Genomic DNA, 15,913 nt, shown 5'->3' with positions numbered 1-15,913 from the left:
ATTTTGCTTCCAGCTACTGCCTTCATTTACATTTGCTGCCACCAGGGATGATCTGGGCCACCCAGAGAGGAAAGAGCCCTTAGAAAGTGGAGACAATGACATGGTACTTGGAAAATATGCTGGGTATTTGGGGGAAATACGTTTAGAGTTTTATCTCACAGCACATAGCAAAATTCCAGACAGATTAAAGAGTTAACTCTAATGATATTATCAATGCAACAAAATACTGGGAAAAAATATTGGCAAGTATTCATCTCATGTTTGGGTAGAGTTCAGAAAGCAAAGTAGTAATAGAAAAAAATCACTGTAGGAGACTTGGTAGATTTAGCTACATAAAGATTTTAAACTTTGCTACAGTAAAAACATGCTTTTAAATATTAAAAACAAAATACAAAATGAGAAAACTACTTACAGTGTATACAAATCTAAGAATGACTATCATAAATTTATACAATGGTCTTACATATTAACAAGCGCAAGCAGCACAATAGTCAAAAAGGCAAATGATTACAAATAAACATAAGATCAAAAGAAGGAATGCCAATAGCCCAAACTTACAAAATAAAAATATTGGCATTCACTAGTAACCAAATAAGTTAAGTTGGAGTCATTCTTTCAGGACTAGAGAAGATCTGAATAATCAGTGTTGTGTTGTGGTGGCAAAGATGGGCTGTAATCAGCTCCACACTCTCTCATCCTGCCAATTTCACCTTCTAGAAGAAAACTTGGTGGTGGATGACAACAGCCCCAAGAATGTGCAAATGAGCACCACTTTGACTCTATAATACATTGTTTTTCTACATACTTGTATAAGTCCTGCCCTCATGGAATTTATAATCTAATGAAGAAGAAACAAATTATGGGTGACTATATTTCCAGGTATTCCAGGTGTTTATCCTAAGAGAATTAAATAAAAATTACATGGGCATGGTGCATGCATATATAATCACAAATACTTGGGAAGCTGAGCAGGAGGAGTGCCAGTTCAAGGACAGTCTGGGTATTTAGAAAGACCCTGTCTCAAAAAAAAAAAAAAAAAAAAAAAAAAAAGCATGTGTGGGGCTAGCAGTGGTGGTGGAAGGATGTAGCTGGTGATGTAGTTCAATGAGAGAGCATTTCTAGTATGTATGAAGCCCTGGGTTCAATCCCCAGTACTGGAGGGAAAAAAAAAAAAAAGGTGCTACGTTGAGCACTTACTATGCCCTGGACAAATTTCTAAGCCTTTGCATGGGTCATTTTGCTTACTTCTTGTATTAGGTTTAACAAGATTAGAAGTTTGCCAGGTTCCCTCATGTAGGGCTGAAGACATGTGAACATAAGGTTTTTGAATTTGGAAGTATGTCCTCCAAAAGCTAATGTTACATAGTTATTTAACTATGTAACTATTTAAAGTGATTTCTATTTTCTTCTTTTATTTTTTACTACATTTTCCAAGTATCTCCCACAAACATAATAATCATAATTATAAACAATACAATTTAATTGTAAAATCTAGATGCAAAATTAGAATGTATTAACATAGGAGACTGCCACACAGACATTAAATATCTTGTTTTACAGTAGGAGTTCTTAATCTGGAGCCCACTGATGAACTGAAGAATCTTCCGAAATGATGTATCAACTTTTCTATATATGTGTTTCCCAACACCCAAGAGGGTCTAAGACACTTTTAGGAAAATATTTAATGAGAAGGAGGAAATTCCTGTGATATAATCTCAAGTGATAAAATAAGTTTAAAATCTGTAAAATCACATACACTTATATTCTAGTAAACAAAAATATATAAATATAGAGGAAATATCCCCAATGAACCAGTGATAATATTTAAAGTGATTTCTTTTTTCTTCTTTTATTTTTTACTAGATTTTCCAAATATCTCCCACAAACATAATAATTATAATTATAAACAATACATTTTAATTGTAAAATCTAGATGCAAAATATACTTCACCAGTGTCAAAGGGTGAATCTCTATACTCAATCCATAAGGCCAAGGGCTGATAGAGAAAAGGTATGCCAAAGACACAGATGATTTCTAGTAGGCAGAGTATTTTTTATTATTTAATCGAAAAAGTTCTAATTCATTAGGGGCTAAATAAACACAAAATATGAAATAAAAAAAATCAAATTGACTAGATTCTCAAAACAGTAACCCTTAGTCCTGGGAACACAATGGAAGAAACACTTGAACATCTTTGATGGTAGGATACTCAGTACCACTTCTGGGGGAAGCAATTTGATAATACATTTCTGTTTCTGGACATTTGTTGAAACTTAGGATTATTTCCAGTGAAGTGCCAGAAACTCTGACTCAAACTGATTAAAGCCCAAACAGGAACATATTGAATTGTAGAAATGAGAAATCTGCGTCCCTGGCTGGATTCCAAGGTTAAAATGAGGATCCGATCGCTCTCCCTCCCTCATTATCACTGTCTTTCTGCAGCCTTCCTTCTCAAGTTCACTTTCTCCACAGGGGGTCCCCGCAATTCCAGATGTACCCTTCCAGTGTAGAAAGAGACCCTACTCTCCACTAGTTCCCACAGAGTTCCTGAGATTAAAGTGGGCAGGGCGCGGCAGTTGTGTCCACACTTGGTGGCCAGGGAGAGATGCCCTCACTCAGACTTGGGGGTGGCCTCAGCTCCACTTGAGACACATGGGCTCAGATTTGGTCAAAGGATTCCCCAAAGGAATATGTTGGAATATTGTGTGCCATCCTCACAAGGAGGACAAAGGGATGTTTGTCAGAGAGACACTCCCAGTGTTCACAGAAGTATCCTAAGTCAGACACTCCTCCCAAAGTATCCAATGTTTCTCCATTGCATTTCCACCATCAAGAGTTGCTACCCTGAGAATCTTTCTCAATTTGATTTTTAAGTTTTATATTTTGAGTTTGTTTAACTACTAGTGAAGTTAAATCTCTATTCTATTTAATAATAGAAAATACTATCATAAATTATCTGTCTTTTGCCTATTTACAGATATGATCTTTCGGACAATTTATGCACAAAGATAAAGACCATGATAACAGAAAAAAAATACAAGCAACCTAAATATTCAATAATATGCAATTAATTGAGTAAATTTTACCTTATTCATATAATGGAACACTAAGCATCTATTAAAAAGTTTCATAATATACTAAGGGAAAATAGCAAATCATGTTCAGTTTGACCCCAATTTCTTTAAAAGTACTTACATATTTACATTAAAAAAAAAGATTGATCCAAATATATCAAAATACATTGGATGATAGATGATTTATATGTTTCTCTCTCTCTCTCTCTGTCTCTCATTGAACCCAGGGCCTTGTGCATTCGACACAAGCACTCTACCAATTGAGCTATACCCCCAGCCCACATTTCTATATTCTTTTTATCTCTCTCCATACCACAATGTACTTCGGGAAATAAGTTAGTACATTGAGTATATACAGGGTTTTAAATAGTGAAACAAGTAAGTTTTATTTTGTACGTTCACTGAAATGGCATGAATCACTGTTTGACCACTTTTGTTGAGAGGAAGCTAGAAGGCTGTCTTTTACTTTTTGTGTGTGTGTGTGTGTATGTGTGTGTGTGGTGCTGGGGATTGAACCCAAGGCCTCACACAAGCTAGGCAAGCACTATACCACTGAGCTACACCCCTAGCATCTGGGAGACTTTTGAAAATAGAGATCTATCAACTGGGAGAATTGACTGGAATGTTACTCTTATCTGGTTTGGATCTGAAAGCATTATGGTCTGGTAATTACACTTGATGTCTGTAATTTAAGATGATTTTACAGAATAATTGTCAGTTTCTAATACATTAATTATACTTTAATAATTAGCTAATGATAGAAGCTTGTGCACCTCTTTCTTGCACTTCTAGTAAATTTCCTGCTATTTATACTTTGAGTTTGTTTAACTACTAGTGAAATCCAATCTTTTCTATTTAATAATAGGAAAAATCTTATTTTTCTATTTAATGATAAAAAAATAGAAAACTTCCCTGTTTTACTATTTAAAACCATGGGTATTGGTGAAGGTAGCATAGGACAATATATGAAAGATCATTTCTGTAAATAGGCAAAAGACAGAAGGTAGCATAGGCCTTACCTCTTCCCCTGTGGAACCTCGGCCTAGTTCTGTGTAGAGGAGGGCTATAGGGTCAGAGTTGCATGTATTTTATGATTGAGGAAGCAGTTCAATATGAGTGGGAGGAAAATGTTGAGACACACAAATACTGGAGCAGGCAGCGGTTTGAGAATGGAGTGAATGTAAATTGGAAAATAACAGAAGTGACCATGGCTCTAAAGGGGACCCGGAAGTCTTGAGTGAGTGAGCTGTAGGAGTGAACAGGGAAGGGAAGTGGACCCCAAGAATACCAAAATGGGGGAGGGCATTCATAGACACTCAAATATTTTACAGAACACCCCAGGTCCTGTATTCAGTCCAGGGTAGCTGATCCCAGCTGTTTTCTTCCCAGCCCTTCTCCCTTATTCTCCTGGGAAACGGGCCCTCCTTTTGGAAGGGAATCACATCGCCAGCAGCTTTTAACAGGAAGTCTAAAGGCCCTTCCTAGCGAATCTCGCCTCTGCTGAGTTAAAAGTGATGGGTTGAGGAATGGCCTCCCAGACCCACCCAGAGCCCATGGCCCTAGGGTTCGGGGTAATCCTAAATAGACTTAGATTTTAATGTCAGCTTGGGGGGATAAATTCATTTATAGCTTAGATTGCCCTTGAAACACCCATAACAATAATCTTTTTTTTTTATAAAGGTCACAGTGTCATTCTTCCCCCCAGTAGGGGAACAGGTAAAGTGGCCAGCTTGCATTTAGGGCTGAATTATATACGATGCTTCTCTGGATTTTTGTTGCAGATGCGCAGACCACGGCAAGCGCCAGGAGCCCAGACAGAGAAGGCAATGCCAAGACCCTGATTTGGTCCTTCCAACAACACCCCTCACCTTTCGGGTTATGTAGCTATTACATCTCCCCCTTTTAGCCAAGCTAGTTCAGGTTGGAATCAAAGAGTATATAAGAATCATAAATAGTACCATCATTTTCACTAAGTGGTTAAAAAAAAATGGGAACTGGGCATCCAGCAACTTTACAAGTAGCATTTGGGAGTCAAGGGCTATTGTTGGTTTCAGGGTAACCCATATTTGTGGAATATAGCCCCAAACTCACAAGCCCAAAGGAAAAATGGGCTAGATTACATTATTTCATGAAATAAATAGTTGCTAACAGCTTCACCTATCATCAAGCATAATCAGCTTCCCATTCCTGGCAATGATCTTCCCCTTACTGAACACAGATGGAGCTAACAGAGAGCTGCACATAACTCTCTGTGCCTTATAATTAATCTTGATCTTATGTTGAGATTATCTGGGTATCTCAAAGTGGGTTTGTGTGTAGCTATTACCTCCAAACCTTCTGCTACATTTTTTGAGGCTGTAATTCCTAGTGTCTTCTCCTGATTTTGCTCTGCCTACCCGTTTGCTCTGATAACATGTCAGATCTCATTCAGCAGTCAGCTTTGTAAAAAGCATCATTCAGCTCTTGAGTCATGTGATTCGATTGTACCCATCCTAGTCCTCACTTAAGAGGCACCAGTCGAGAGCTGATTTAACCCAGGCCCTCCTTTCCTGTTATCTCCTCACCTGTATCAGGGAAGACTTGGGCTTTCTATAGACCTTTTTGATGATGTAAAAGCAAGTATTGTCTAACATAGAAAGGTTGTTTTTGCTCTCTTTTCTATTTTTTGGAGACAGAATCTTACTACCATGCCCAGGGTAGTCTCCAGCTTGTGAGCTCAAGTGATCCTCCCCTCTCGGTTTCCTGAGTAGCACGTGCCACCCACCTGGCTCCTTTACCTTTTCTTTACCCTAATATTTCAACTTGTTTTTGAAGACTTTCATAAATATTGCATAATTATCTTCATATGGCAGAAGATCTTATTTCAAGAGGCATTTGTCATCTGATAAACTGAAAAGAAAACGAAAACGATATTTTCAAGGTTCTAGCAGGATATTAAATCAAGAATTTATTTGACCTAAACATTAAAAAGAAAAAAAGAACATCAGTTTATTTTTCAAGGCTCACTACTAAAAATAACCTCTTACTGAGTAACTAGACAATGCAATAAGTAGTAAAAATGAGATAAAAAAAATTTTAAGAAATTAGACTCCACTAATTAGTTCAGATTTGGATCATTTTATATTGTACTGCTCCACACAAAGTAGAAAAAGTATTAATGTTTTTGAACTTTGGAAATGTTATTTTGAAACACTCAGCCAAAGTAGATTTCTCTTGGAATAACTAAGAACTTCTTGTCCATTTTATACAAGAAGTGAATCATAAAAACAACCTCTTGTTTGTTTTGGGAGAATTGTAAAGGATGCTGGTTTCCTATGATTCTAAGAAAAACTGTGGTCTTTTAATAATTTTATATTTTATGCATTTAAAAAATATTTATTCTTAAGTTTTAGGTGGACATAATATCCTTATTTTACATTTATATGGTGCTGAGGATCGAACCCAGTGCCTCCTGCGTGCTAGGCAAACGCGCTACCCACTGAGCCACAACCCCAGCCCCTTATGCATCTTAATTTTGATATTGAATTGGTCTTACTATTCAGTAGATCTGAGAATTATTGCTGCTGCTATTTACCAAAACTTATCATTGCTATTCCTTCATCTAAAATATTGATTAGGGGAAAATAACAAAGGTCGCTGATTTCTTCCCACCATTTTTGTGAAATTGTGCTTACTGGTTTAAAGGGGAGAATCTGTGGAGGTAGGGTATGAGGAGGAGTAAAAATTGGTCCTAACATTTTTATTATACTTGTTCAGATGCTGTCTTAACAATTGCCAAATATACGTGATTAAAAAAAAAACAATATTTTGGAACACTTTGGAATTACATATGTATGTGAATATAATATATGTGCATATATAATATATAGTCATGCATAATTTAACAATGGGATATATTCTGAGAAATGCATCAAAAGGCAGTTTCATCACTGTGATCATAGAGTATATTTACACAAACTAAGATGGCTACAACGTCACTAGGCAATATAATCTTAAGGGACAGCATTTGAATATGATGTTCATTATCAAACAAAACATCAATTGTTATGTGGCAGATAAATATATTTTTCTCCTACTACTCTAGATCCTTCAGAGTTTTCTGTAATTAGTAGACATAGACTCCTGTAATTTCAAAGTTCATATATGATACCATATTATAATAACTAATTTAACCATTCTTTATTCATCTCCCAGTGCTTTGCTGAAAGGTGGAATGGGAGAGACAGTGGAACAGAGAACCTAAAGTGGCAAGGGCAGGAAACAAGCTGTGGAGAAGTTGGCAGTGGGGGAAATTACTGAGGATGTTTCCTGCCATGTAAAGAGCCTGGACTTTGATTTTGCTGACAGCAGGACGTTGGTTTCCTACGTAAGAAAGTGACATCCAGATTCAAGGCTCACAAGCACAGGTCAAGAAGGTCCGGGTAAGTGGATAGGATCAGAGAAAAAGAACAGCCAGAGAGTCAAGCTAGGAAGTTGATGTGATAAGGCTCGACTTCTTCCAGAGAAGATACTTTTGTGGTAGAGGTGAACCGTGGCTCAAAGCAAAATCAATCTTCAATTTGGAAAATTAGTTGGATGTCCCAACATTACCTGAGATAGAGAACAAGGGCAAAGTAACAAGTTTGAGGCTCCAGCTTTAGATGTGTTGACTGCAGGATGTTTGGAATGTCCTATCTGTCAGTCTAATGTGCAAGTGAACAATGGTTATGAAGCATGGAGGAAAGAACTGGAACTGACATAAAAGCTTATGGCAGCTGTTCCTCTTCTAATATCTGACAAACATGGCAGAACTAGTAGTAACCCAAGAAACACTTTTTTAAAGTTTTTTTTTATTTAAAAAAATTTTTTTCTTTTAGTTGTCAATGGACCTTTATTTTAATTTATTTTTGACCTTTATTTTTTTATATGTGGTGCTGAGGATTGAACCCAGTGCCTCACACATGCTAGGAAAGCACTCTACCACTGAACCACGACCCCAGTACCCCCCCTTCTTATTTTATTTTATTTTTTTTTGAAGCACCAATCTTCTTTTTTTTATATTTATTTTTTGAGTTTTTTCGGCGGACACAACATCTTTGTTTGTACGTGGTGCTGAGGATCGAACCCGGGGCTCACACATGCCAGGCGAGCGTGCTACCGCTTGAGCCACATCCCCAGTCCCACCAGTCTTCTTAAGGATGCTTGGATGTGATCATTGTCAGCGTTGTACCATTACATTGATCAGATGCACACTTTTCCAAACAATTGAGACAGAGGGGTTTATTTAACTGCAGAGGTATGTAATATTTTGAGGTAGGATTTGAACAAAAGCCACATAACCACAGCCTCTGCTTATGAGTACCCCCCCTTTTTAAACACAAAACACCAAAGTATGTTGCATAAAATTCTGCGCTTTTAGCATAGAATAATAGAGATCTCCAGAAATCAAAACAGAGGAAATTTAAGATTAAAAAGAAAAAGCAAGTGGTTTTCTGGACTCTGTTTCCAAAGAGCTTACCTTTTTTGATTTTTTGGGAGGGTTTGGGGGGTACTGACGATTGAACTCAGGGTCACTCAGCCACTGAGCCACATCCCCAGCCCTATTTTGTATTTTATTTGGAGACAAGGTCTCACTGAGTTGCTTAGTGCCTCACTTTTGCTGAGGTTGGCTTTGAACTCACTATTCTCCTGCCTCAGCCTCTTGAACTGCTGGGATTACAGGCATGCGCTACTACGCCTGGCAAGAGCTTACCCTTTAATGGCATATGGAGACATGGGTGTGTAAGGTCCTTGCTTAGCATCTGGACAGCCATCTTAAGTGACAGCTGCCATTTTAAGAAAAATTTCGCTTTTCTGTCTAAGGGCGTTTCTGAGAAAGGCTCACCACTCCCTCATACCAACCCCACCCTTAACCACCCACATTAGGATCCGCCAGGCTCTGATCCCTGAGCCTGCCCCATAAAAGTCCTGAACCCCAAGCCTGTTTTGCCTCTCTCCGTCTATGGAGAGATGGCTTTTATTTATCAGCTCTGACAAATAAACTCTCGTGTGTATCTCTGCCTGGTCTCTGACTTTCATTTCTCGCTCTCCTATCTCCCAGTTCCTCGCTTTCCTTTCAAGGTGAAACCCTGAGTTTAAGTCAGGTGAAGAGTTGGCACGGATTCCCACATAAATCTAGAACTCAAAAGTTTACTCCTTTCAGTAAAGATTGTACTAGGAAAAAAAAAATCTACCCTTTAGCACAAAGAGGTGATGATTTTGTTGTTTATCATTTCTGTTTTGGCCCTGTGCTATGGTCTGTATGTGTCCCCCCAAAATCTACATGTTGGAAATGGAATTCCCCAAGTTCATATGTTAATGGTGTTTGGAGGTAGTGCCTTTGGGAGTAATTAGGATGAGATATAGTTAGTGCTTTGTGGCATTAGTGCTTCATGAAGACAGGAAGGAGACTAGAGTTGGCACACTTGCTCTGACTCACCACGTGATACCCTCTGCTGTTATGATGCAGCCAAAATTTCCCACCACATGCCCAGTAGGTGCTGGTGTCTGGCCCTTCAACTTCTCAGCCACTAGAACTATGTGCTGAATAAATTTTTATTCTTTATAAATGGTCCAGTCTCAAATATTTATAGCAATAGAAAATAGTATTGGATACTCAGGTTTCTGGATTGGGGACGGGGGATGATTTTCCTGAGAATTTTTCAGTATAATCCTACAGAGCGAGGTAGTTGGTTTACAGTAGCCTGCAAGAGCCAAAGGTGCACATGTCTTCCCACGACTGCTTTCAGTAGCTTCATGTTGGCAGCTGGAAACCAGCAAGCAGGTGCATATTTATGCCACGGAAATTGACTAGTGCTACTAGTCAGGGCTTTTTCTTCAAGATCTATTTGTTGAACATTTCCCAGTGCACCACGGACAGGCCTGTCTTGATATGGCTTAAAAGCTGGAATTTACAATACTTGTGTTTATATTACTAGTGTGGCCTAGGAGCCGCCACCCTGAGACATTAATACAGCATGTGATCTCAGCACGGGAAAACCTTCGAGTACCTGGCAGAGATAAAGGACCCGACTTTAAGGCCAGGCTTTACAGTTCCCCATAAGCAATTACAAACATGGGAAGATAAGTCACCTTGAGCAAATGACAGCAGACATGCCACGAGCAGAGTTAGATTCTAAAGAGCCTCACTACCTAGAGGATTTGGCCAGAGACCAAAATAAAGAAAACAAATACATAATTGAAGTCATAAGAGAAAATTAGAAACAAAGTAAAAGAATATAGCCTCCATAGGACCAAACTGATTGGGAAAAGAATTAGTTCTTTAAGGAAGTAAAACCTGTAGAAATGAAAACATTGAAATTGACATCTCAGTTCCAGTTAAACTGCAGGTTAGACATGAGCAAGGCCAAATGAACCAAAAACATGAACTAAAAAATGTATTTGAGGGCTGGGGTGGTGGCTCAGTGGTAGAACACTTGCCTAGCATGTGTGAGGCCCTGGGTTCGATTCTCAGCACCACATATAAATAAATAAAATAAAGGTCCATTGACAACTAAATATATATATATATATATATCTCAACATGTTTGAGGAATTACCAGAAGGAAGCACAGAGAGATGAGGAGAATGAAAATATTATAAATTCTGAGACATGGAATATAGAATGAGAGACCCCCACATACATCTTAAAAGGCATTCCAGGAGGAAATAAGGTGCAAAACATAATATTTAAGAATTTTCCAGGCTCAAAGACAGATATGAATCCACATTAAGGGAACATGAGTTCTAAGAAGGATAAACAAAAACAAGTCCAGGGCTGGGGATGTAGCTCAGTTGGTAGAGTGCTTGCCTTGCCTGCACAAGGCCCTGGGTTCCATCCCCAGCACCACAAAAAGTAAATAAATCCATACCTAGGCCCTAGTGAAAGCAAAAAAAAAAAAAAAAAAAGGAGATAAAGAGAATATCTTGATTAAATAAATTGCACGATTTTTAGCTTTATTTTTCTCATTTCTAGGATAAAAATGAACTGAGTAATAACTAAAATCATTCACAGCTGTCTGGATGAACATCAGGTATGTCAGGGAGGTGGGAAAAAAGAAGCCAGCTGTGGTAAAGACTCATGCTTTCTGCTGGGCACTCTTCTCTTTTGTGAAGAAAAGCGTGTCCCTTTTCTTCAGTTGTATTGTTAGATTTTGTCACTCCCAGCATTAAGTCATGAGCTCTCTCTCTCTCTCTCTCTCTCTCTCTCTCTCTCTCTCTCTCTCTCTCTCTCTCTCTCTTTCCCTTCACTCTGCATCTTCTTGGGTGATTTCCTTTTCACCTGGCTTTGGCTATAAACTATAGCTATTGACTCCCAAATGTATTTTTCTTTTCCTTTCTTCCTTTCTTTTCTTTTCTTTCCTTTTTTTTTAAAGAATTTATTAGACCTTCTATGCCTGATACTTTTATGTTTATTTTTTTTATTTATATATAACAGCAAAATGCATCACAATTCTTTTTTTTATTGGTTGTTCAAAACATTACAAAGCTCTTGACATATCATATTTCATACATTAGATTCAAGTGGGTTATGAACTCCCATTTTTACCCCAAATACAGATTGCAGAATCACATTGGTTACACATCCACATTTTTACATAATGCCATATTAGTAACTGTTGTATTCTGCTACCTTTCCTATCCTCTACTATCCCCCCTCCCCTCCCCTCCCATCTTCTCTCTCTATCCCATCTACTGTTATTCATTTCTCTCCTTGTTTTTTTTCCCATTCCCCTCACAACCTCTTATATGTAATTTTGTATAACAATGAGGGTCTCCTTCCATTTCCATGCAATTTCCCTTTTCTCTCCCTTTCCCTCCCACCTCATGTCTCTGTTTAATGTTAATCTTTTCCTCCTGCTCTTCCTCCCTGCTCTGTTCTTAGTTGCTCTCATTATATCAAAGAAGACATTTGGCATTTGTTTTTTAGGGATTGGCTAGCTTCACTTAGCATAATCTGCTCTAATGCCATCCATTTCCCTGCAAATTCCATGATTTTGTCATTTTTTAGCGCAGAGTAATACTCCATTGTGTATAAATGCCACATTTTTTTTAATCCATTCATCTATTGAAGGGCATCTGGGTTGGTTCCATAGTCTAGCTATTGTGAATTGTGCTGCTATGAACATCAATGTGGCAGTATCCCTGTAGTATGCTCTTTTAAGGTCTTCAGGGAATAGTCCGAGAAGGGCAATAGCTGGGTCAAATGGTGGTTCCCACACAATTCTTATTACACACATAGAGCATGATTTTTCATATCTCTGGTTGTATACAAAGTAAATTCACACCAATTCGTGTCTTCATACATGTACTTTGGATAATGATGACCATCACATTCCACCATCATTTCTAACCCCATGCCCCCTCCCTTCCATATTTCTCTAGCCCCATATCTCATCTGGGCCCTAAATCCACCCTAGATTCCACAAACACCACAGAAAGAAGAATTCATGCTCTCCAGGCCAGCCCCATATCTCCTCTCTACTTTAGTTAAGGGCACTGCCATTCACAGTCTGTTCCTGTGCACCTGTATTTCCTTGATGGGAAATACATCCACTCCTTTTTTTTTTTTTAATCTGGAAAAACTCAATTCATTCCTTAAAACACAAAGAAACAAACGAATAAAAAAAACTCTAAGTCTCACTTCCTCTGTGAGCCTCCTTATGCCTCCCTGTCATGTTAGGTGCCACCTTTGTTTTTCTAGAATATCTGTGCACTGGTTTTGACATTTACCTTCTCCAGCAGATCCCAGTTATGTCAGGAACAGGAGCTGTGATGATGTTTTGTGTCCTCATTGTTATCTCTGCAAGGTGCCTCCCCTGAAACAGCCCACTTTGAATGTGGCTGAATGAACAGTGGTGTGGATTAATGAATGGACATGTCTTACCCAACCAACGCAGAGGGTATCAGAAGTGTGGCCTCGGTGTTATTTTGTTGCCTGATGACTGCAATCACTTCTGTTAAATTGGCTCGCATTTGTGGTCTGGTATGGAAAGCAGCACTGTGGCTTCATGCACACTCGCTGTTTTTGATGCTGTCTGTTTTTTCAACAGCAGGGTGTCGCCAATCATTGTCAAATAAAGCAGTCTTAACTGCTCTGCTCCAAATGACCTGATGTGAAAACTGTCTGGGCTGTGGGTTGGAATATTAAATGACATTGTGTTTCCACAGCTAGCCGAGCTGCTTGAGTCACAGCTGCAGTAAAAACGTTTTAACAAAATTAAAATCTTGGTGGGGGAGGGGGAAGCAGAGAATAAAGAAGGTTGGACAGAGGCTGAGATCAGAGCCGGGCAAGACAGGAGACGCAGCTAGAGTTCATTTCTATGTTTAATTATAACAGGGAAATAGAGATTAAGACTGAGAGGTCTATGTTTATCATTTAAAATACTCTAAATCTTCCCAAATTTGCTTTCCACTGAATTGGAAAAAAAAAAAAAAGAGATTAAAAATTTATGGAAAATACATACTAAATTGAAAGGGGCCGTGGGCCAAAGAAATAAAAGCTAACTCCTATGAGAACAAATTGAAATAGATCAATTACCTCTTGTCACTTCCTATTTCCAAGCTAATGAATTAGTGTTTTAAAAGCCTGGCTCTGCATGTTATTGGGTTTGGCAAGAAGAAGGAAATTCCTGATGTTCATCTAATGCAAACAGAGTGTGATATTGATGATAAAACACTACTGTTTCTTTAGAGAATCAACATAAATAATTCTTGTTACTATAGAAAAACTAGAACCCATAAATCTCTATGTAAGTTAAAGCTCTGAAGAATACATTTGTATTTTATTTATACTCAAAGCAATACTTTCAAGTGTCATCTTGAGAAAAAGAAAAAAGAGGGATCTAAAAACTTCTAAAACACAAGGTAGTAATCTTTGATTTGCTCCATTAAGAAAATGAAAAAAAAAAAAAAAAAAACTCGTCCTGGTATCCTCAGCGCTGGAGACTCTGAGGACACAAAGATGAAGAAGACAAGATCTTGGCCTCTGAGCAACTCGCAGACAGACATAAAAGCATGACACAGAACCCAATGGATGGGTGTCAAGGAGCATCCAAGAGCCCAAGAACAAGAACAGCCCTAGGCCCAGAGGGAAGTAGAGCCAGGAATGGAAGGTCAGAACCCAGATATCTCTGTTTCTCTCTTTCATTCTCTCTCCTCACTCCATCTCTCTATCTACCTGCCCATCCACTTGACCATATTCAAGAGCACTTACCTTGGAACAGGCACCATGAAAAGCAGTAGGTGAGGAGAAAAGAAAGGAAAATCAAAAGAAGTTTCTAAGCAGAGGAATAGCACCTGTGAAGACACAGGCACAAGGAAAGTATGAGGGTTCTGGGGTCCTGAAGGGCATGGGGGAGGGATAACAATAGGTGAGAGACAGAAATAGAGAGAAATAGGAGTAAGGAGATTGGTTTTGTGGGCTGTGGAGAGCTAAGTGTATATGCTGAGAGAGATGGTCTTAAGGAAGCTCTTCCGGGAAGCAACATGGAAGCCAGCCAGAGCATGGCTCTCGACCTTTTCCTAAGAAGACATCCATGTTAACAACTTCCCATGTTCCCACATGTAACTGATATGGGGTTTTCATCCTCAAGAAACCAGGCTGAAATACAACTGAAGCAGGACTTGAATCTACTCCAAGTTATTTCAAACCAAATTTATTATGAACTTTGGTCCTTCCATCATTACTGATTTATGTGGAATAAAACCACATACTTGATCATGAAAGAGTTGTGCTGGCATGCCTGAGGACAGGTAGGGCAAGCACGGTTTCCTGTGCTCCACAGATATCTGGGAGTTCCAGGGCAGTGACTTGGGGAATGCTGGTGGGGGGGTGCTGGGGGGTGGCTAAGAAGACAGAGCTCCAACCCCATCTCCTCCACCACACACACTTAAACCAGAGCAGCTGCATTCTATCTTATTGTTGTGAGCTTCTACCCAGATTTTGTTTCAATGATGTGTTCCACTGCTTTAAAAAAAAAAAAAAATGTTTGCAATGGATTAAAATACAAAAGAGATTGGAGGTCAATAAATCAAACAGGAAATAATTGTAATGGTCTGTGTGAGAAATAATAAAATTAGTTCAGCTAAATCTAGTTGAATGGATGAATTAAATCTTATAAACCAATATGAATCACATTCAAGCTCTAAGATATTTCCATAATATATGTAATAGGAAACCACACTGATAATTCATTTTGGAATCAGATGGGGAAAAATGAATAAGTAAAAAATTTAAAGCAGTGCTTCTTGGGCAGAGGGTGCAGCTCAGTCATGGAGTGCTTGCCTAGCTTGGACAAGGCCCTTGGTCCATCCTCAGCACCACAAAACAACACAACACCCAAACACCCACAGGGCTTTTCAAACTTTAATTTAACATCACTCAGGTATCATGATAAATGTAAATTCTGATTCACAGAGTTTGGGGCAAGATCTCAAAATCTTTTTTCTTTTTCTTTTTGTAGTGCTGGGGATGGAACCCAGGGCCTCACACATGTTAGGCAAGTGGTCTACCACTGAATTATAACCTCCATCCCAGAATCTATACCTCTAACAATTTCTCAGAAGATGCTGGTGCTGTCAGTCCATGGACAACAGTTTGAATAGCAAGGTATTAAAGAATCCTACAAATAATTGAAAGACTTAAAAAGTATCCCTGGCTCAATGAAAGAAGGTGGCCTTTGAAGTCACAGACCTTGGTAAGTTCAAGATTCAGTGAAAGTTCTACTGACTTATAGACCTGTTTTCTCCTCTGTAGCTAAATGAGCTGTTGTGTAGATTAAGATAACACACATAAGGGAAATGGCACAATGCCTAGCTC

This window comes from Marmota flaviventris, chromosome 7 (assembly GCF_047511675.1).
Source record: "Marmota flaviventris isolate mMarFla1 chromosome 7, mMarFla1.hap1, whole genome shotgun sequence".
NCBI classification, from domain to species: Eukaryota; Metazoa; Chordata; class Mammalia; order Rodentia; family Sciuridae; genus Marmota; species Marmota flaviventris.
Note: the sequence above shows the minus strand (reverse complement) of the source record.